This window comes from Podarcis cretensis (genome assembly GCF_951804945.1).
Source record: "Podarcis cretensis genome assembly, chromosome: 6".
NCBI lineage: Eukaryota > Metazoa > Chordata > Lepidosauria > Squamata > Lacertidae > Podarcis > Podarcis cretensis.
This window is the reverse complement of record NC_137175.1, coordinates 81887055-81910880: the sequence shown is the minus strand read 5'-3', so window position 1 is coordinate 81910880 and position 23826 is coordinate 81887055. Positions and strand designations below refer to the sequence as shown.

General features: G+C 44.1%; 1 protein-coding gene and 1 long non-coding RNA gene across 2 annotated transcripts in view; one reads left to right on the top strand and one right to left on the bottom strand.

The window, feature by feature from the left end:
• The window catches only part of LOC307218986, a 36951-nt gene extending 34138 nt beyond the window's left edge, over positions 1-2813 (bottom strand). The window contains exon 1 of the long non-coding RNA XR_013840226.1: positions 2608-2813. This is a non-coding gene — a long non-coding RNA (uncharacterized lncRNA). The remainder of the gene's footprint in view (positions 1-2607) is intronic.
• Positions 1-23826, top strand: part of VAV3 (vav guanine nucleotide exchange factor 3) — a 211205-nt gene that overhangs the window by 34059 nt on the left and 153320 nt on the right. The window lies entirely within an intron of this gene.

Here is a 23826-nt window from a genome sequence, read left to right as displayed (position 1 = left end):
TTCAGTTTCAGACTCAGAATCAGAACCTTCATCAGTGGGTGTGGGTTGTTGCGGTTGCTTTTGACTATCCTCAGTCTCATCACTGTCATCAGGATAACATTGGAAAATTCCCACATTCTCCCCCCACTTGGCATTGTACTCAACACTTCTTGTGAGCTTAATTGTCTTTGAGTCAGTCATCATTATTCTGTAAGACCCTTTCTGATAACCTAGAAAGATACCATGCAATCCACGCTTGTCTAACTTGGAGCTTTGTGGTGAGTGAACCCACATGTTAGAATCAAAAATTTTCATGTGTTTGATGTATGGCTTTTTGCCAAACATCTTCTCATAGGGGGTACAACCAATCGCTGAAGATAACCTGCGATTATAACTGTAAGTAAAACACGAGAGAGATTCAGCCCAATAACTCTCTGGAAGATTTGCATCATGCAGCAAGGTTTTTAACCCTTGAAGCAATGTTTGATTTGCCCTCTCGCAAAGTCCATTCTGCCATGGCGAGCGAGGACTAGACAAATCGTGTTGAATTCCTTTCTCAGACAGAAAAGCTTCAAACTGCTGAGAAGTGAATTCCCCCCCGCAATCAGTGAAAAGAACTTTTATCTTCTTACCATGCACATTTTCCAACCAAGCACAGAATTCCTTGAACCTTGGAAAAGCCTCTGATTTCTGCTTGAGATTATACACATAAACATACCTGGAAAATGCATCAATGAGAACCATGAAGTACCTGTTTCCACCCAAAGAGGGCGCTAGTGGTCCAACCATATCAGCATGAACAACCTGGTATGGTTCTGTAGCTTGCCTACTAGACACCTTACCTTTCGCAGCCATTTTCACCTTGTTTGCTGCGCATGCCTTGCACTTCATGTGGTACCTGCAGGGTTTAATAGTCATACCTTCAACCAAGGCAGGCATTTTAGATACTGCCTCAAAATTCAAATGACCAAATTTTCGATGAAAATCATGAATACATCCTGCATGCAAACTTTTGTTAGAACCTGCAATGCAACAAGTGTCATCCTGCACAACATCATCATAATACAAAACATACAAACGATCAACATATTCAGCATGCAATACATAATCATTTTTCTTTGTGATGATGCACCTTTTGTTCTTAAAGGAAACGTCAATTTTCTGCTCATCCAGCTGTCCAACGCTGAGCAGATGGCATCCAGTACATAAAGCACATCCTGTATCGATAAGTCCAAACTGTGAAGAACAACAGTTCCGTAGCCTTTACTGGGGATTGTGTGGTCATCCGCCTGGTGAATTGCACCTTCCTGCGGTGTAAAAGACACGAACAGTCGCTTATCGTTGCACATGTGGTGCGTTGCAGCCGAATCAACAACGAAGAAAGATCTAGACGTCTTCTGGACCTTTGCAACCTCTGGAGTGAAGCGTGAGACCATTGCCTTGTGCTGCGTTGTCCTGGACACCGGACCTTTGCCTTTGCTCTGGCCTCTTCCACGCGATGAGCTTCCGCTGCGCTGCTCTGTCTTGGCCCTGGGATATTTGCATTCCCTCTTCATATGGCCTAGACGTCCACACGAGTAGCATTTCACTGCCTTCAAAACTTTGGTGCCATCTGGTGGTTCCACTGCACTCTGGGATGACGTCTGTGAAGACTCCCCCTTACCCATGCAGCTATCACCCTGGCGGTCTGCTTTTTTCTGAATCATGGCAGTATCACAAGCTACTCTGAGCTGAGCATGTGGCTGATTGGCATCAGATTCCCCATTTGCATCAGCCAGCCTTCTGCAGCTAGCCATTATGACTCTGGCATTAGCCTTCTGCATCATCTCTGCTGCATTAAATCAAGCTGCTTTATACAAGCTGTGTCTGTGCTGCGTTAAACAAGGTGCGTCTGTGTTTAACTGCAGCTGCTTCAAACCTCATTCCAAAAGCAATTTCAAAAGGTACTTTCGGTTTCCCCCAGCATAGGAGCTTGTTCTTTTGAGCCTTTGCCTGTGCCCGGCAAAATGGCCATAAAAGTTCAGAGTCCAGCCATAAAGCCACTAATTAGGAGCTGGCAGGCTGCCCGGAGCATGAGCACATACCTCATCAATCATCTTGACGGCAGATACCGTCCGATCCGTCCCTCTGCATTCCGATCCTTTTGCCGGCATTCAGATGACTGCGTCTTTCTTCTGGGCCCCATAACCAGGAATGTGGAATTTGCAGTGTCCCAAGCACAGCGGAATGATGAGGAGTACGTGCCACATACTCTATATTACTTTATTTACACTTCAAAGCTGGTAGATTACAGAAAAACATCTTGCCTCTGCCGGAGCAGAGAAAGCATCCTCTCTCCTCTAAAGCACGGAGAGAACACTGTGAAAAACAGGAAACCAGTGTACGTCACATCCAGTCTCCTTTCCCGTGAGAAACTCCAACAGCAACTCTGACTGGAATGTAAACATTGCCTCGTGACAAGCACTTCGCTGCACAGTGAAGAGAGCAGAAACCAACAATGGTGGCATATCAAAACACCCCCATGAGATGGAATTATCCCTCTAGACTGCAGCAGAGCATATACCCGCGCTGCCCGATAGGACCACGTTGGCACTTGATTCTGTTCTGAGTTGTTTTCTTTTGCCTTACCTTGTTTTCTTTACATCATCTGGGTGGCCTTTTCTTCAAGGACCAAGGTAAATCAAAATTCTCCCATCTCCCACTTATCTGGATTCCTGTGGTGACCTAATGGAATTTCCTGGGGGGAAATGTACCTACAGAATTAGCAGCGATTCCATTCTTGTCGTCTATAGATACATTCCTTTCATTTCTCATCTGCTGTTTGGCGACGCAGCCCAATGCTGAACTTAAGGAGTGCAAACTGTCCAGCAGCTGCTAGTCAGCGGAACTGAGCTTCAGAACAATATTTTCCTGTTGTGGAAAAAAGAAGAAGACGCTAGGTAGAGGTTTAGCAATGAGATTAGAATCAAAGATGTTTCCATGGTCGGTATCACAAGCTTTATCTCCTTAAGATTCCAACTAAGGAGAAGGTGAATTGGGTGGATTATGGCACCCAGTCTGTCACAATACATGGCTCTAGGTAATGTGTGCCTGCAATCTGCGAGAAGACAGCACAGAATGCATAGAGCTTCCCAACCCACATGTTTTATGAAGGGAGGGAACACATCTACATGTACATTCTCTTGCAGATGCTGAGCTTCTTCTTTAGAACTGAAAGGGAAGTCTGTGCATGCAGGAACTCCCTGTATCTACTGCAGTTTACATGAAACTCCAGACTGGGGCACATGGGTACAACTAAATGTTAAATTTAATGCCATTGAGGTGAATGGCAGTAATGCATTTATCCTTCTGCTTTGGTCCCATTGGCTGTTTTAGAATATCTAACTTGGGGTAGCCAATGTTGTGGGACCAAGTGGAAAGGTTGCATCACTGCTGTAATCCAACCTCACCACCAATTTTCCATCCCCTGCTCTGTCCCGGTGCAACAGTGACATAACCAGAGGGGTGGTGCCAGATGAGTGGCACAGCTCCACCATGCCATCCACTACTACTCCCATCACTCTTGGCCTTTGGCTTATGAGGGTTGGAGTCCAACAACATCTGGAGGGCACCATGTTGGCCATCTCTGACCTAATTTCTTCTAGGCTGCTGCCGGTATTTATAGGAGGGAAAACAAAGTGCTTATGCTCTTACTTCACAAATGGAAATCTGACACAGATTCAGCACTTCACCCATTGACATAGAGGAAAGTTTGAGATGGAAAGAGCTGAAAGAGTCACTGCGCTTGAAATGGAAATGTTGAGCGAAAAAATACGCACCATAAACTCTGAACGTTTCCATTTATTTGCACGGTGGCAGTTGTATTACCATAAAACGTCCTGCTGCTCATTAAGACAATTTATATGGACAGGGAATAGGCTCGCCAGAAGAAGACTACAGAAGTAGTTGTCATCTTAGTTCCAGTGAAAGAGAGATAGGACCCAAAGTGATGTGGGTGAACTTTTAATTGGGCCAGTCATAATGAAAGAGTAAGGACAGTAGCGAATGATTTGGTGGTGGTGGTAGTGGTGTGTGGGTGTGTGGGTGGGTGTGCACGCTACAGCGCTTCCTGACCTTCTTCTGTCTGAGCCAATGCTGCATACCAGGAAGGAGAGAGGGAAGTGTGAGACATTGGTGAGGCTGGCATGGTGCAAATGCACCAGCAGAGCCAATCCAGTTGGTAGTTGAATTTTTGGAAATGGGGAATCAGCCAGTAAGTGTCTTCTTTCCTGAGTTCCTTAATAGCCTAAGTTTAACCCCATTTGAATGGGGTTCATTGAAATACTGCTTCCCCATTTGAATACTGCCTCTTATACTCCTCCTTAAGACTCTTATCCAGTACAGTCACAGATGGATTGAATAGCTCCCCCTGCCCCCACTTTCTGCCACCTTGTATTTAGCCTTGTAAAGAGTTCTGGGGAATTCAAAAGCTTGCACATTTTTAATTTGGTCTAATAAAGGTATTGCCCTAGTAAGTGTTTTGGGATTGTCAGGCCTGTTACACATTACAGCTTACTGGACGAATAATACATAGTGTATTTGAGCAGGTATCTGGATGAGTTTGAAAAGCAGAACTGGAGCAATTCTGTTGTTGTGGCATTTGGCGGAACGGGAGGAATAGTTAATTATTCATTAGTTAGAAGATCTAAAAACCTGCCTCAGACTGATTGGCATTTTCACCATCTGCTACAAGCCTCATTTAAATGAAAACAGATACTCAAACATTTCCACAATTTATATGGGCTGCTATTAAACTAATGCTTTAGGCTCTCCCATTAATGTCAATCCAATTATTTTTTGGTGAGTAATCATTTTATCAAGCAGAAATGTTGGCTTTTCCAGGGCAGCAGAACCATATGTGTTTTGTTTTGTTTTGTTTTTTAAAGAACAGAAAATCTTCACCCTGCTAAAATGGACAATGACAGACTCCGATCGCCTGTACTGGGAGTAAAAATTCCTTCCACTGGCCGATTGCCATTAAGATCTGCCATGCTTTGTGAACTGTGAAACACTAGCTGTTGTGTTCACACTTGCCTAACATGAAACATATGCACTGCGGCCTCTACAGTAAAGGGCAAATCACTGGCCCCTGCAAAGGAGATCATAGTCTGTGAAAACTCCTCAGTTCCAATCTGTCACTGAAGTCCCAAATGGCCTCTGGGGCTATGAGTGCTTATGCCAAGCCTAAACTGGCTCACTTGCTGCAGCTATGCTTAGACCTGGCCTCAGTAGTTCACCCTCTAGTGACCTTCCATCTGGACTACTGCAATCCTCTCTACATGGGGCTGCTCTTGAAGGCAGTCCAGAAGTTGCAGCTATTGTGGCTGGTGGATGGCAAATGGGGCAGCCCTAAGGGACCACCTGCCACCAGTCCAGAAAGCACTACACTGGCTGCCGGTGAGCTGCCAGACCCAGTTCAAGGCATTATTACTAGTGTATCAAACCCTAAACACCTTGAGACCCAAGTACCTAAAAGATCACTTCCTCCAATATCAGCCATCTCTGTCCTTATGAATGGCAGGGGAAGCCTTGGTTAGTGCTGGTGCTGCCCTGCTGGTGTTAACCCATTACAGGGCCTTCTTGGTGGTGGTGGTCTCCTGTTCATAGAATGCCCTTCTTGGCAGGGTGCATCTGCCCTCCTCATTATTAACCTTTATGTGGAATTTAAAAACATTCCAATTTTTCTGGCATTTCATGGATGAAACATATCGTTGTTGGCAGCTATGAAATTACTTAGCAGTGAGGATATTTGACTGGCTTTTAAAACTGTTTATATTGTTTGTTGTTTGCTGCTCAGGGCTCCTTTGGGAGGAAGGGTGGGATAAAAATCTAATGATGATGCCTACATTACCTCTGGTATTGAAGGTAATATGCTTCCTGGATGCAGTAGTAGTTTTTGGGTGAACATGAGTGGGAGAGTGCTATTGTGTTATGTCTTACTTGTAGCTTCCCACACACTTCTACTTGTTCGCTGTGGACTAGATAGGCCCAGCACTTTTCTCATGTTCTTCGAGGGGTTAGCTGTTTCCTGCTTGGGATTGTACATCACATTAGGATGGAGAGAGTCCAGTAATCTTCATACTTGTGCCGCCCCTCCTTTGCTTCCTGGAGAAGGAGATAACTGATGTTAATCTTCTAAGCTGTCATCCTGTTTCTCTAGAGCTATGGGGGCAGGAAAAAGATTGGATATAGTGGGTAGACAAATCAGTCTATTTCTAGTCCATGCCATTTTCACATGTGCTCATTCCTAAATCTGTTTCATCCTGTTTCCACATTTTTTTTTTAAATCCAAACAAAAACCTGCATTTGAAATACACATTTCAAACATGATTTCTCCTAAAATAAAGAGTTTTATAATAACTTTTATTTTCTAAAGGGGAATTTTAAAATATGCACTGATATAATTTATTTTAAGCCAAGAACTGCATGACAAATACTTGGAGAAGTGCAGAGCTACGTTCTGATCCACACATGAGTTTGGTAGGCTCATGTCAGATATTGCAAGGACAGAATTCCCCAAGCATCCATACTAGGAACCCTACTAGGGAAGTTGCAGTACTCATGGAGGCCTTTTCCCTCTTTGGGGTAGTACATGGATAGACAATATGGTGCCACCCAGATGGTGCTGCATTATAGCTTCCATCATCCCCAGCCAGCATGGCCAATAGTCTGTGACAGTGGGAGTTGCATTGCAACAACATCTGGATGGCACTACGTTGCCTAGGGTTGCCATATTTCAAAAAGTGAAAAGATACACAGAAAAGTACTTGAGCTTTTTTGGCAAAGTTATTGGCTATTTTCAGGTGCAGTATTCCGGACGTATGGCAAACCTATGTTGCCTGTCTCTGATTTGGTACATCTTTCCGAACCTAAAAATGGAAAGGGTAATGCTGGTAGTTAACAGAAGAGGTTTGACTCTCTCAAGGCAAATTTTAAAAAACATGTAGTATAAACACCGACAACTAGGAAACACTGGTCTGCAAGCGCTCCAGTTGGAGAACAGCCTTTACCAAAGGTGTCATGGGCTTTGAAGACGCTCAGGACAAAAGGGAGAAACGTGCTAAGAGGAAGACACATTTGGCAAACCCTCACCATGATCAACTCCCACCTGGAAACCTTTGTCCCCACTGTGGAAGGACGTGTGGATCCAGAACTGGTCTCCCTGGTCCCTTAGAGACTCACTGTTAAAACCGTGTTCATGGAAGACAATCTTACTTGGCTACGAGTGATCACCAAAGAAGAAGAAAAGAAGAAGAAGAAGACATCAGATCAGGATGGAGAGACTCTGCTAAACTTGCATGGTCCTGCTCTTCCTCCCTTTCCTGTGTCTTTTTGAAGAAGATGATGCCACCTTTCTAAGCTGCCATGCCATTTCTCAAGCACTGCCATTTCACCATAAGACTGTTCTGAGAAAGAAGAAGAAGAAGGGGAAAAAGGAATCCTCCCACTTCCTCATGTTTTCGTAGAGAAATGCATCTAGGAAAAAGGAACAAGCCTAGATGAAGCAGCAGGCAAAGGTACTTCTATTTGCTGCATGTGTATAGGAATTAATATGGTAACAGATGGGAAAGTGCTGCTGCTTTTTTATTACTGGGCCTGCTGTGTCCCCTGTGTTTCCTGATATATAAACTGCAGCATCCAGAAGGGCAATATGGCTTATCAGTAGGCTATTCCTGCTTCACTCTGACTATTACTCCACAGTGTGCAAGGCGGAGGGAGGGCCACCAACCTCTCTGGATCATCTTCCTACTTACAGGAGCGAGAGAAAAAGAGCACAGTCTGGAGGTGACATCTGTTAAGCTAACTGTCAAATTATCATAATGGCTGGCTTGTATTCAAGAGTGAGCAGAGAGAACAGGTTGAAGGAGCAACACAAGCTGTATTATTTATTTTTTTAAAAAAAGAAAGAAATCTGTCTACATTTAACCTAAGTGGGCTCTTCAGTTTTGAACATCTTGCCATAGATTCTGAATTGGTTGAATCTGCCACATACAATGGATCACAGTAGCATCATTTCAGAGCAATAAATGGGGGCACTGGGATTTTAACTTTAGCTAGGTGAAATCTTACTAGCAGCTTGCTGTCGAGTATGACTGGAAATCACTTGTAGTTCCGTCTATCCGCCACCCAGCATCCAGTGATAAAATGCCACCTCAGCCAAGAAGATCTTGTAACAGTTACAGGCAATGTTAAGCCTGGTAGCCATTTCAGACACACACTCATTGTGGCATAAAATTTATACAGGGGTGGCTAACTGGTGGCCAACTCACATCAACCCCATGCAACATGGCCAGTGGTCAAGGGTAATACGAGTTGGAATCAAGCACCATCTTGATGGACACAGGTTAGTCATCCCTGATTTATATCCTGTCCAGGGTGGGGGACGATGACGCATATTTCTCTTAGTGGCTTGGGAAATAAGCTAAGTCAAAACCGGCAAAAGATATAGCAAAACCAAAGATATTAAGTGTTAAAAACAGCCCATAGAAGCAGCATAAGCACCAGTTTTAGAGGGAGTGAAAAGCGAAAATGCCACATATAATAAACATCCCGGTCATTGTGAATTGAAGTTCTCTCTCTGTGCAGGTTTCTAATTGCAGCCATGACAGACTATGCCATGGTTGTGAATTTTTCTTGATTTTACTGTTTTATCTTTCATAAATCACTTTGAGGTTTTGTTTTGTTTTTACAATCAAGCGGTATATAAATTTTGTGAAATACATAATAACATAAAATAATTTGTGGAGCACAGTTCTAGGTAAAAGGAAGCGAGTTTGCTTTTTGCAGTTCCATTCAGAAAATCATTCTGAACTCATTGTGAGAAATGACTCTGTTGAGCAAGAAGCAGATTTCACGAGAAGCTGGAGTTTTGAAGGGAGAAGTTCTACAAATACAGTGAATCAGGTTACTTACAATCCAGGTTACTTATAATGCATTAACAGTGCAATTGTACACGTTGCGTTTAATGTGGCTTACTCTCCAGGAAAGTTATTGTTGTCCTTAACCTCAAGAAATCTAGACAGCTGCTTGATGATTCATTTTCAATGCATCTTTAATGGATCCCTATGGTAGTATTTGGTTCCACCAGTTGCCTGAGGTTGTTACCTCACCTTGACTCATGGAAGCACCAATCCTACATAGCCTCTCTTGGGCCCTGCCAAGCTAGAGAGAGAAATTGCATGACTCTGCTGCCCTACCCTTTCCTGTGGTTAAATGAAGCACTTTTGCCAGCTCCTCTGCCATAGAAGTAAGCCCTGGATGCCCTCTTCACAGCTGTTACCGCTGCTTGGACCAGTGACAGCTACCCTTGGCCATGCAACAGGGTACCAGAGCTCTGTAGCTTTCCTTCCTAGTCACAGCAGGTACTGTTGGAAGCAGACCAATGGCAACCTGCTGGGACATTGCTGGACCCTCCTTCTCCACCCAGCTGGGGGTGGGGTGTTGCGGACTCTATAGTACATTGCAGATCTGTTCTTGTGGATCAGCTCTAAAATATTCAGAGCCGCAGGCTTAAAAGATGGGCTCATTTTATAGCCATGATTGTTCATTGCTGCAGAAATCTTCCCCCTAGGCTTCCTAATAATGGGGAACAGCATAATTGTGCAATCAGTTGATTCTCCCCACCCAGCTTTCATCATTCACATACTTTGAAGTCTTCTTTGCCTAGATACTGAAATATTTTAGTCTGATTTTTTAAAAATAAAGTGGCCCTGATTCTTTCACATATTTCAGAAGAGCTATGCAAAAGTCAAGCAAAGTGTTTCCCCAAACCACTTTTATCTTAAATAGTCACCTCGTGTGGAGGCAGTTGACACTTCACTTCTTAAGGTGCTTTTAAAACTGCAAAATACGGATGCAGTATCAATGCTTTTGTGTGATAATGGTACACGTGCACTTTAAAAGGCTGATGCCCCCGTAACAGGCATGTAAGCAGCAACTGGGAAAGGCTCAAGGTTTTGGGGGAGCCCTGGGTAAGATGCCCTCAGTTTTTTCACTGCTTGCTCAGTCAGAGATGGCAGCTGAATATACTACAGTAATGAGGAGCAACAGCAGTAGGTCCAAGGAGCTATTGGGCAGGGGTCAGCACTTTGGCATGGGCCTTGGCAGACCCCCAGTGATATAACCCTGACACAGGTTGGGGTTAAAGGATTGGTCCTTTCCATGTTATTGCAGGGAAAACTGTCTCTTTGCACAATTTTTCATCATTCACAATGGATGGGAATTCACATGCATTTTGCCATTTAAGCTTGGGTACTTAGCATGCCTGAGTCTTTAAAAAAACACAAATCAACCCTTTGGCTCCAGTCCTAAGCACACTTACTTGGAAACACTGAAGTCAGTGGGGCTTTCTTCTAAGTAAACATCATTAGGGTTTGGCCGGAGGTTTTAATTTAGAAGAAGTTGTCAATTTTAAGAATAAAATCTTAGATGCTCCCATACCCCTGGGTTAATTGCCTCCTTTCCCTCCAGCGTAATCTAGCAGTAAAACATGCCCTGCATTACAGCTGCCGCCATTGACTCTCTGAGCATTAACTTGCTTGGCTCAGCAATTTTATTGTCTTTCAAAGGTAAAGCATCTTCAAATGGACCTCTGGGGAAGCTTTTATAGCAATATGGATTCTTGTCTTTACTTACTTTTCACAAAATCCTTTTCATAGTAGTGGCTGCAGCTGAACAGGACGGTAGAACTCTGGCTCCCATTCTGACACATGCAACTGGTGTATCTCTGACATGTTTTAAAACAGTGACAGGGAACCTGTGGCCCTCCAGAGATGGCTGGACTTCAATTCCCATCATGCCCGGCCATTGGCCATGCTGTCTGGGGCTGATGGGAGTCTTAGCCCAGCAACCATATTAACCTTAGCTCAGCTGACCTTATTGGAGAAGGTCATTGGAATTTGTGATACTTGCTGCAAATCTGGCCTTCCAGCAACCCTGCTTTTGGTTATCATATGTCTGCAATACTGCTTCATTTAAAAAAATGTACAAGAATGCAGGAAGCAACATTTATTCCTGCAAACTTAGGTTCTTAGTGTGTTTTGTCCAGTATCTCTGTTCATCCTTGTGGTTATTTGCAGGTGGCAAACCTATAACCTGCTTCCTATTATTAGGTACTGAGTGTATAAGATAATTTCACACTAGCAGTAGCTTTGCAGATAAATAGATAACTTGCTTCCGCTAGATGAAGGTGGAAAGAGAATGGGCAAGATCCACCACATTTTAAAGAGCTACTGTAACCGCACCTGTCACGGTATATTATGCATATACAGTGGATGTGTACAGTAGTACTTCTGGTTACGTACTTAATTCGTTCCGGAGGTCCGTTCTTAACCTGAAGCACCACTTTAGCTAATGGGGCCTCCCACTGCTGCTGCGCCACCGCCGCGCGATTTCTGTTCTCATCCTGAAGCAAAGTTCTTAACCTTTTTTACATTTAGCCATTTGCACAAGAGGAAAGCTGGGAGGAGCCCCAGAAGATGGAGATTTGCAGGTGCCTCAGAGAAGGAGAGAAGCAGCAAGCTGATAAGCAACTGTTGGTTGAGGTGTAGCTGGCAGGCAAAATGCCCAAAGAGGCAAGCCCTGTTCATGTGTTCAAAGAATGTACGTAGGGAACGAAGGATAGAGAGGCTGCCTTGGTACATCAGATGACTTCACCCCTGATCTAAAGTGGTGATCTGAAGAGAGGGTCCTTTGTGCAATCAGATGACTGAACTTTGAATCCTCTGTGGCCACCAGGAGCTTTGTGCAGGCTTTCCTGACATGGGGAAGGCTCCTAGTGCATTTAGCTAAACATGCAGATTTTCTTTCAGATCTTTGGCCTCAGTGCACGCAGACTGGAGGCAGAAACAGAGCCAGCAGGGATGGCATGCCTGTCTCTGCACCCCCTGTGTCCTTTGGAAAAGGGCTAAAGCCAGTGATTGTTAAGGGTAGAAGGGCTTGCTCAACCCCACCCCAGCACTTAAACAATGTGTGAGCGGGTCGAGGGACCACACCACATATCTCTGTCACATGCACCAGTCACCTGGTCAGCAACTCTGCAAAGTGGCCTGACATGCATTCCAAAACATCCTGAACCAGTCAGGATTCCCCCTCAAGCAAAGAAGGGCTACATGTGTACATCAGTGCACAATAGGGCCACTTCATAAGGCTTCTAAATTCATGACCCATAGTCAACATATATGTCAGAAGCAGGAGCTGAGATTGCACAGTGCAGCCCAGTGAGCTCCCTTGCTTCCATGGTGAGTGTGAGATGGGGCCTGTTTATGAACACACAGTCTGCTCACGATAATGGTGAGATTCAAACCAGCTCTCCGCCCTGATCCCAGCCCTCAGCCACTGCTCCTCACCTGGCCTTATTCCATCTGATGGAATTTAATGGCTCCATATCATCATGCTACACTTTATCCTTAAACACGTTAAGTGTCACAGCAATTTTAGTGCAACATACTGCCAAGTAAATTTGCTTAAGGTTGTAGCCTGCGTTTCTGACCTTTTAAAAACCATTTCCCTCTCCTCTGATAGTTAAAACAGACCTTCAAAGAGTTGGGGGTTATTCACTGGTTGTTTTTATTCTATAGCCGTTTGGGTTTTTAGCTAGCAATGTGAATGGTGAAAAATGTGAAGGAAATATTGATAAAACAGAATAAACAGGGACACACAGAGAGGCAGCCCTGAGCTAGACTGGAGAACTAAAACTCTTTTTTTTTTTGAGGCCAGTGCCTACTGCTATCAGACATGGGAACTGTTAAATGCAAAGGAAAGCTCAAACTGAACCCTACTGAACCTTGTTATGGTATCAGTGGGAGCCCCTGCTGGTTCCATTAGTAATGGGGCTTCTGGAAGTTTTGTTTCAGCAGATTTTTCAAAGTGCTGTTATTACACTGGGAAAATACAGAGAAAGACACTCACTCTAGTTTTGTTTTTGTTTTTTTTAAAAAGGGGCTTCCTGTGGTTTATGTCACAGTCTCAGCCGTTGGATACATTTGCTTTTGGCACAATGACTTAGAATCTCTTGTCAGTTGTTGAAAACCAAAATACAAAAAAAGAGAGAAGTTTTCTTTTTCTTTTGATTATGTCAAGTTTGGAACAATGTAAATTCCTGGCTGGGAGACGAAAGGGGGTTCTCAAGGATCTGGCAAGTCACTATATCTGTTTGGCTGGGCTGCATTTTGACTTGGTGGGGTAACCCATTGTGCAGGGCTGGTCTCCTTTCAGCGGCCTGCCCGCAATTCGATTTGCTGTGCATAATTATGACTTCTGCATTTTAACCATTTCATGTGTAATGTGGAGCTGCGGCTGGTGCAGAATGCAGCAGTCCACGTCCTGACACGTTAAACACGGTGACATTGCATACCCGTCCAGTTTTGAAGCCACTGCATTGGCTGCCTATATGCTTCAGGCTGCAAAGCAAGGTGTGAAGGTCATTCTCTGTACCTTTCGCAAAAGGAAGACAGGGATGCTCTTTTGTGCTTGAAAAAGCACTGCTGTTGGTGGCAGAGAAAATCCCCGCTGTGTCACCTTCACCTGTGGTATTCCTTTATTCTTGGAGGGGGGCGGGAACCATCTCTACATGACTGAAAAGCAAAAAGGGTGTATGTTTTAAATAAGATAATATGGCAATTACTTGTGTCAGAATGTGTCAGAACTATTTGAAATCATCCTCTCTCCTGCTGCAACTTGCGAAGTGAGAGGCTATATGGTCATCAGGTGTCTTAGGCTGCAATCCTATACAGTGGTACCTCGGGTTAAGTACTTAATTCATTCCGGAGGTCCGTTCTTAACCTGAAACTGTTTTTAACCTGAAGCACCACTTTAGCTAATGGGGCCTCCCGCTGCTGCCGTGCCGCCGGAGCCCGATTTCTGTTCTCATCCTGAAGCAAAGTTCTTAACCCGAGGTACTATTTCTGGGTTAGCGGAGTCTGTAACCTGAAGCGTATGTAACCCGAGGTACCACTGTATACACACTTGTTAAGAAATAAGTTCTGTTGTGCTCAGTGGGACTATATGCTCTTATAGGGCTACTATTTGATGATTGTTAAAGGTGCTGGAGTTTGGCCAAAAAAGAACAATGCAGCCCCCCCCCTCAAGTGACTGCCTAATTGTCAGTGGATGGGCAAGGCCCACCCCACCCCCATTTTGTTTGTTTGACAGCCATTTATTGCAATCTATCCATTTATTGCAATAGTAACTCCCCTGGAATGTGAGAGCATCAACATGCTCTCCCTCATCTGATCCACCCACTCCCTCCAACTGAAGGACAGGGCAAAAGCTGTTTTGTGAAACAGAACACTTTCAGATTGAGAGTCAGAGAGTGACCTAAAGGGTCAAGAAGACACCTTTGGGAGTGCTGCGCTACCTCTCTACGGTCCTGATATGGAGCAGTGGATTTGCTGCTTGTGAAAGTGCTGTGCTCCCTTTTTCCATCTATGCTCAATCGGCATGCATGTAAATACTATAAAAACTATACTATACTATACTATACTATACTATACTATACTATACTATACTATACTATAAAAACACTGTAAGCCCTCAGTGACCACTGCCTCCAAAGGAAACAGCACACACACTGGAGAATCAATATACAGTTCATCCCCTTCACACACAGAGGAAACTAACTTCTAGAAATCTGTGGAAGAAGCCTGAAGTATGCCGCCTCTAGAAACTCACACAAACCCAAATTTCGATAACAACTTCCTCTAAAGCAAAACAAGGACAAAATAGGGGACATAACAGAGACATTTGCTAGAAACCTGGGCAGTCTCTGGTAAATAGCTATCAGTGGAGTATGTATGTATGTTACTATCATCTATCTATCTATCTATCTATCTATCTATCTATCTATCTATCTATCATCTATCTATCTATCTATCTAATCTATCTATATCATCTATCTATCTATCTATCTATCTATCATCTATCTATCTATCTATCTATCTATCTATCTATCTATCTATCATCTATCTATCTATCATCTATATATCTATCATCTATCTATCTATTTATCATCTATGTATCTATCATCTATCTATCTAATCACCATTATTCTTCTCTCTCTCTCTCTAGCTAACATCTATCTATCTATCATCTATCATCTATCCATCTATCTATCTATCTATCTATCTATCTATCTATCATCATCTACTTTCATCTATCTCTCTATCTATCTATCTATGACATTTCCCTTCACTGGGATGACTGATGGGCAACTTTGCCTACTTTTAAATTTCATCAAAAGGATTTATGTAACTTATTAATTTCTCTAGTAAGTCTGGTTGTTTTACATTGATTTGAGATTCCCTCTCCCCAGTAAAAGGGGGAAAATGCTTTAGGGCTCCTACAGAAACTATCCGGCTGCAGGTCTGATCTGTAAGTTCCCTTAATTGCAGTTGCTACAAGAGTCCTCATTTGTTGAGGCCTCCCACGGTCCGCCCCCGCCACTTAATGGATCCAAATGGTTTCCAGAGAGTGGTAGGGGATGCTTTATCCCATGTTGATGGCCTTTCAGCCGATTCCCTGGTGGCCCGCTGGAATGTGGAGTTAACCAGGGCTATTGGCTGTTTGGCTCCGAAGCGCCCTCTGCGATTGCATGGAGCCCGGAGACCCCCGTGGTTTTCCACGGATCTGAGGGCAATGAAACAATCGTTGAGACGGCTAGAGCACCGGTGGCGGATAACTCATTCCGAATCTGACCGGACACAGGTTAGAGCTCAACGTCGAGCCTACCAAGTGGCGATAGCGACGGCGAAGAAGACTTTCTTCACCGCCTCTATTGCATCTGCAGAAAACAGCAGCAGGAGACTCTTTCAGGTGGTTCACAATTTAGCGGAACCACCTGTAACATCGGGGCCCAGTACGGGCCATATGTTCTCCTGCAATGATTTTGCAAAAATTTTTGCAGATAAAATCGCTCAGATTCGGGAAGAAGTAGACTCCACCGTGGGAGCAGTGCCGGGGCGGGAGAGTGCTAGAGTCCTGTCTGGTCAAGTTGTGTGGGATCAATTCCAATCTGTTACCTCCGAGGATGTGGACAGGCTGCTTGGACGAGTGAAGCCAACCACCTGTCTCCTGGATCCTTGCCCATCCTGGCTTATAAAAGCTAGCTGGGAAGGACTGGGCGATGGGCTTCGTGGGGTGGTGAATGCTTCCCTCCGTGAGGGAGCCTTCCCAGACCCGCTGAAAGAGGCGGTTATTAAACCGCTTCTTAAAAAACCATCTTTAGATGCGGCCACGATGGCCAATTATCGCCCAGTCTCAAACCTTCCATTCTTGGGCAAGGTGATTGAGCAAGTGGTTGCTGAACAACTCCAGGCACGCCTGGAAGAAGCGGACCATTTGGATCCCTTCCAGTCGGGATTCAGGCCTCATCATGGGACTGAAACTGCCTTGGTCGCACTGGTTGATGATCTCCGGCGGGCTAGGGACAAAGGTGAGAGCTGTTTCCTAGTTCTGCTGGATCTCTCAGCGGCGTTTGATACCATCGACCATAACATCCTTCTGGACCGTCTTGAGGGGCTGGGAGCTGGGGGCACTGTTATACAGTGGTTCCGCTCCTTCCTCCTGGGCCGTGTTCAGAAAGTGGTGGTGGGGGATGAGTGTTCAGACCCCTGGGCTCTCACTTGTGGGGTGCCTCAGGGTTCTGTCCTCTCCCCCATGCTTTTCAACATTTACATGCAGCCACTGGGAGAGATCATCAGGAGGTTTGGGCTGGGTGTTCATCAGTATGCAGATGATACCCAGCTCTACCTCTCTTTTAAATCAGAACCAGTGAAGGCGGTGAAGGTCCTGTGTGAGTGTCTGGAAGCGGTTGGAGGATGGATGGCGGCTAACAGATTGAGGTTGAATCCTGACAAGACAGAAGTACTGTTTTGGGGGGACAGGAGGCGGGCAGGTGTGGAGGATTCCCTGGTCCTGAATGGGGTAACTGTGCCCCTGAAGGACCAGGTGCGCAGCCTGGGAGTCATTTTGGACTCACAGCTGTCCATGGAGGCACAGGTCAAATCTGTATCCAGGGCAGCTGTTTACCAGCTCCATCTGGTACGTAGGCTGAGACCCTATCTGCCTGCAGACTGTCTCGCCAGAGTGGTACATGCTCTGGTTATCTCCCGCTTGGACTACTGCAATGCGCTCTACGTGGGGCTACCTTTGAAGGTGACCCGGAAACTACAACTAATCCAGAATGCGGCAGCTAGACTGGTGACTGGGAGCGACCGCCGAGACCATATAACACCGGTCTTGAAAGACCTACATTGGCTCCCAGTACGTTTCCGAGCACAATTCAAAGTGTTGGTGCTGACCTTTAAAGCCCTAAATGGCCTCGGTCCAGTATACCTGAAGGAGCGTCTCCTCCCCCATCGTTCTGCCCGGACACTGAGGTCCAGCTCCGAGGGCCTTCTGGCGGTTCCCTCACTGCGAGAGGTCAAGTTACAGGGAACCAGGCAGAGGGCCTTCTCGGTAGTGGCGCCCACCCTGTGGAATGCCCTCCCATCAGATGTCAAAGCAATAAACAACTACCTGACATTCAGAAGACATCTGAAGGCAGCCCTGTTCAGGGAAGTTTTTAATATGTGACATTTTAGTATATTTTTCATCCTTGTTGGAAGCCGCCCAGAGTGGCTGGGGAAACCCAGCCAGATGGGCGGGGTACAAATAATAAATTATTATTATTATTATTATTATTATTATTATTATTATTATTATTATTATTATTATTATCTCCTTTGTGATAGTTTTTCAGCAATGCTTCCTTTGCAGCAATGCCAAATGATGCCTGTGGCTTTCTGTCAAATCCGTTCTTAAGGCTCTTCGGGAAAGCTTCTTAGAACATATGGATGAGGCAAAAAGTTGAGAAAAAGAAAAGGACAACAGGTTTAGGACTAGGAAATAAGCTGTTATTATTATTGGATTAGGGGTTACATATAATAATGCACACAACTCAAGTGAGACCTACAACAACATGATTATGTAAGGACAGACACTTGGAGAAATGAGTTTACTTCATATATGATAATAGTGGATAATCTGATCCATGCAAATTAGATGAACTGGGCCTCAGGAGCCTATCTCCCCAACTGCTGAAATGCCCTTCTGACTGCTCCCTGATTTTGTGGATTTTCCTAAAGTTAGAACTGCACTAAATATTGTCCAGTATTGATTTCTGGCCTGACAGTAGTGTGAGTAGAAATATTAACCTCAGGATACTTTAATTGTGAGAATATCTGCCATTTTTTTCAGTTGTGTTTGTTGCCATTGATTCCTATGCCAGCTCAGTGCCATTTTTACCTTTTGGCTGCTGCTTTTTCCTTCTTTGTCTTCCTTCTCACCAAGAGAGCTCTTGAAATAAGATGCAACATCTGTTAGCAGCTGAATTTACAAAATATAAATTTAATAGCAGATTCCCCCTCCAGCTTAAATAAAGCATCCTAGAAATATCAACAACAGCAACAAAGAATGAGGAAAAAGCAACAACCTAAAATACTGGGGTGGGGGGAGGAAAGAAGCAAATATACAAAAACATTGCTTCATGAAGATTGCTTTTAAAATGGTATTTTTTACCAATTTTAAGGGATTCTGGATGGCCATAATCAAGAAAAAAACAGTGGACCACATGATTATATGAGGCATAGATTAACCATTAGAGAAGGTGGAGCTCAAAGCTGTCTGGGTATTGTGTATTATAACGTTGAAGGAGGGATGTTTGAGCAGTTGCATTTCTGTGAATGCCAAAGTGAAACTGAGCTGATTCACACTTCCTGGACTTACGTGCAGATTGGGACATACTTATCCTTCGGGTTTTGTCCTCCAACTGATTTTTGCAATACAGTTCTCTAAAAAAAGAAGCTTGCAAAAATTCATTAAAATGTGTATTTTAGGACAAGATACATTTACCCCAAATAAGTACATTGAGATAAAGCACACATTTAAATGTGTACTTCAGTATAAACATTTGTGCTGATTTTTTGGGGTGGGGTGTGTGCAGATTCATGTGGAAATGGGATGGGATGGACTTGTGAATGAACGCATGCAAAACGGATGCACACTGGCTGATTCATCCATTCCTTCCTCAAAGCTCTTTCTGCTTATTTGAGTTCTGTGAATGAAAGGCACTATAGAAAGTCCCAAGAGCAAAGCAGAGTCTCCTTTATTATTTTTTCAGATGCCCAAGATCTGCATCCTGGCAATGAAAACAGGCTCCAGGGCTAATTGAAGGTCCTAATGATAAATGGGCTCAGGCACACTGCAAAAGAAAAGACTTTCAATCCTGGGTGGATTTAGCTTAGTTTTTTTTTAACGTAGAAAAAGAAAAAAGGAAAGTTAGAATGATTACTTCTCCTATGCAGTAAGAGTATGATAAAAAGCAAACTGGTTGTAAATTATTATTTTTTTATAAAATTTTTTATTGGGTTTTTACATTTTATAAAGACACACACACATAAAAAGACAAAGACAACACATATACATTTTCATACCCTTACTTTCTTTACCCTCTTTCCCGGACTTCCCCCCACCCCCTCTTCATACATCCCAATTCCAATAATTAGTTCAGCAAGTTCTTGTCTATCATCTTAAACATATTGTTATTATTTTTAAAACTTAGCTCTTTTTAGTTGTCCACATTTAACTTATCCAATTCTCTTATAAACATTAAATCCTTTTTCTAAGGTCGACCTAACTTCCCTTCCATGAATTTCTCCCATTCTTATACTAATTATAGATCACAATAGCCAAATACAAAAATCATAAAATTTTGAAATTCAATTCTCCCCTCCCTCCCTACCCCGGTCTCCGTCCCTTCCCAAGCAAATGTCCACAAAAACAGTTCCTAGCCCGGACTCCTCACATCCGAGGCCCTCAACTCTCTGTTAGTCTCTCTCTGCCGATTTTGTTGGTAATCCTTTTTGTTGGTCCTCAGGTCTCGAAGGAGTTCTGTCACAGTCACAACAAATTTTCTTCCATCCGAAATATTTAGAAGCAGTTGCTGCAAAAGGTCAGCTGCTCTCCCATACTCAAAAAGGAAGTCCCAATCATGTTTCTTTATTCGTTTAAATTCCAGTGTTCCAAGTACTCCAGGGACTTCCTTCTTCATCTTTCTCATCTTTCGCAGATTTATAATCCGAAGATCTTCTTCTTTCTTTTCTGACAATATAAATTTCTGGTTGGTATTTTCCGCCTGTACTTTCTCCACTCCTTCTTTCCTCTCCATCGGTTCCAAAGATGTCATTTCTGGTTCAGCCACAGATTCTTTATCAGTTGAATCCTTTATGCATTCAGCAGAGTTGTTTATTTTAGAATTCAAGGTCAAAAGTTCTTTGTTCATAGCCGTGCTCTGCTCTTGCAAAATTCCCACGAGAAAAAACATTTTTTCTATCTCTGCCAGTAATTTTCCCTCTGCAGCCATTGTAATGTCTCTGGTTCCCCCTAGGGGGGTTCCAATTGCTTAATAGTCCTTTTCCAACAAACCGTCACTTTGTTGTTTATTACTACTTTGTTTCCAACCACCTCTATTCAAATGTAACACCTTTAGTTCAGAGAGTTATTAAGTAGCAAAGTTCTTAACTTTAACCGCCCGTTTGACAGCTCCTTTGACAGCTGTCAAACTCCTTATTCTTTTCCTCCGGCACCCACACAGGACGCTCCCGGGTTCGGGGGGGGGGGGTTTACCCAAACACTTCCAAGAGTCCTCCCTTTCTCTCCAGCACAAAAACTTCTTTTGTCAAATTCATGGAAATATCTTTGTCTAACACCACAAAAACAATAATCTTTCCACCTTAGTTCTCCGGTTCTTGCTTTAAATCATTTGTAGGTAGGGGGGGTGCGGACTTCCCTTTAGCGCATCCCCCGGTCGTGCCAAATTCCAAGGTAAAAAATTTTTTTAAAGTCCAAATTCCATTTTACTCACGGATTGTTTGTTTTCCAGTCCAAATTTTGGGAAAAAAGTCAGCGCTCTCCGGCCATGGCTCGCGGCTTCGCTCCACTGAAGTAGCGGTCTACTCCCAGCACCACACCACTCTCCGTACCCTCTCCGTAGCCTTTAAAAAGGCTCTTCGTGGGTCGGGGAGGGCGCTTAAAGGTGCCCACCGAGTCACCAAGTCCGCAGGCTTCCGCGCCTGCGGTTTCTAAGGGTCCCCGCGTCGCCGGCGCGGTAAGACCCGTCTTCAGCAGAGCCGATTCCCTCCGGAGCTCGAAGGGAATCCGCCATTAACCGATCGCGCTAACCCGGAAGTCCCAAACTGGTTGTAAATTAAAGGTAAAACTACATTTAACATTCCTGAAAATTACACTTATGTTTTGTAGTTCAGGCATAGACTCTAGGGGCATTGTGCAATTTATTTCCTTTGGTATTTCTGAGAAAAGACTGAGCAGGCAGCTGACAGAACTGCTTTGGGCTTCTTCTTCTTAGGAAAGCATGATAGAGTAGATTATTTTCTTGCGAAGAACACACTTGACTGGATAATGTTCATGTTACTTGCAACTTCAATCCTCAGTCAATGTGGCAATGGCATACATGAGTGAGCTTGGTGCACTCCATTTGATTATACTGATAAGTTTCATGGTTCGACAAATGTGCAAATATCATTTCTTAAAAGACTGTTTGCCTTCCTAAATTCCAGTTCAAAAATTGAACTGCTCAAGGGGGTTTGCAAAGTAAATTTAAAACCAACAGAAGGTCATTAAAATACAAGAAAAAAGCAGAATCACAAAACAATGCATGCTGTCAATGAAGGAAGAACAGGCATCAAAATATATAAAAGAATCCACACAAACACAATCCAACCAAGTGGCACTCTATCCAAGGAGCATTTTTGGCACCCCCTCTATTTGTTTCGTATGCCTCATTTTAAAAATTATATTTGCAGGCAGTTTCACAAATTTGATGTGCTATTTTTGCATGCATGATTTATCCTTGTCATGTAAGACAATTAAATTTAAATTTGAAAAGTTATTGCAATGCTGGCACTGCAGGTCAATTCTACTAGCTTTACAAGTGAGTGTAACTTCTTTGTATTCTTTGTTCCAGAAGTTAAGGAGATAAACATAGGAGTGCCCTACAAGTCCAGCAGTCCAGTTTCCTGCCCCTAAATCCCTTGCAATTGTCTCCCATGCATATGGTTAGAGAGAAGGGCTTTGAGATTTCAAAAAAATGACATTCAGACATCCCTGAGAGCTGACACCTTTCACTTTAGATACCAGGAATTATCTGCTATCAACCCCCTTTGCTCCAAATAAGATTAATTGAGTCAGATAAAACTATCTTTATTAGAAAGCACTCAATGGGAATAGTAAATCTATTTCCTGTCAGACCATCCTTTTTCTATAAAACTGACATTATATAAGTTCCAAAGCCTCATTTAGCAGATAGACTCTAGAAACTCAACGATCAGCATGTGTGCTGTTCATTTTCGAGCTCAGTGAAGCCAAGTTCTCTATCAGTGTGATCAAGTGGCACTAATTTAAAGTGCTGCTTCTCTGCACCCAGGATAAAAGATGAATTGGCAGGCATGCACATGAGTTAGTTGTGCCGGTTGTTGCTCTCATTCTACATGATCACATCAGTTCTTCCATAATCTATATGGGGATGGAAGTCTTTGCACCTTTCCTTATTGCAAATTACGTTTGTAGCTAGGCAAGCAAATAGGTGATGTCACAAAGATACTGCCCCATACGGCCTGGCAATTTATGCTGTTCCTGGAGGGAAGGCATATTTAGAGCCTCTCCCTCTCTCAGCACTATCCCAAGACATGCTGCTACCTGACGTGTACAAGAAAAAGGCACTCCTTGGTTGCACTGTTTGCTGAATCATCTACTGTCAGCAGCAGGATACTGATACTTCGAAATGGCTCTGTGCCATCAGCAGTGCCAGCAGGCAGCCACCAGCATAGAGCCACAAAACCTAATGCCTGACATGATGTTGACATCACCTATTGCATTTGGGGGGATTTAAGACTGAGGTTGCCTGCCACTGATGGTCCAGAGCCAAAACAGAGGTCAGCTACGATCAGCTTCCTTGACCTTAGTCACTTGTAGAGCTCAGAAGGGAGGAGGATGGGGGCAAACCAGAATTAGTTGGCTCTGCCTGCCATTGGCTCTGGCTCCTCCTACTGTTGGGCTCCCTGCCTTCTGCTCTACTAGACCCAACAGGCACCAGCCACTACTGGTAGAAGCATAGAATGAATATAGCAAGCTGCATGCGAAACAGATGCTTTACCACTGAACCACAGCCTTCCTGAATTAGCTGTGTCAGGAGTGGGTGTCAGGAGCAGGTCAGCATTAACTCACATGGTGTCAGTGAAGTTAACTCTTTATTCAAAGAAACAAGACCTAGTGAGCCCCGGAAGATCTTGTCCCAATGAGGCAGTTGTGAGGACTGAAGGTCCCACCTCCCCATTGTTCTCTAAGTCTCCTTCTCTCCTGGGTCTTTCCCAAGCAATCTGATACTTCGTGGCCTTGTCTGTATTTGCTCTGCCCTCTTCATACTTCTTCTGGTTCTGGCAGACCAGGGGCGAGGAGAGCTGGTTGGAGCAGGAGGGAGAGACACCCCCCCGGCTTCTTCAGCAGCCTGTCTCATCTCTGCTTCTTAGTCCCCCTCCTCTCTAGCCTCCACTTCTGCCTCTGATTCGGGACTGCTCTCTGCCATAGACTCTTCCTGCTCACTAAACCCTGTTACCTCTTCAGCTTCCCACACCTCCTTCTCCCAGTCTGCTCCCTCCTCTCCCTCTGACCACTCATCATCATCCCACCACTAGTCCCCTTGGGGTGTTCCCTTGGGGATTCCCCAGCTGATGCCTCCCACCACTCCTCTGCATCCAG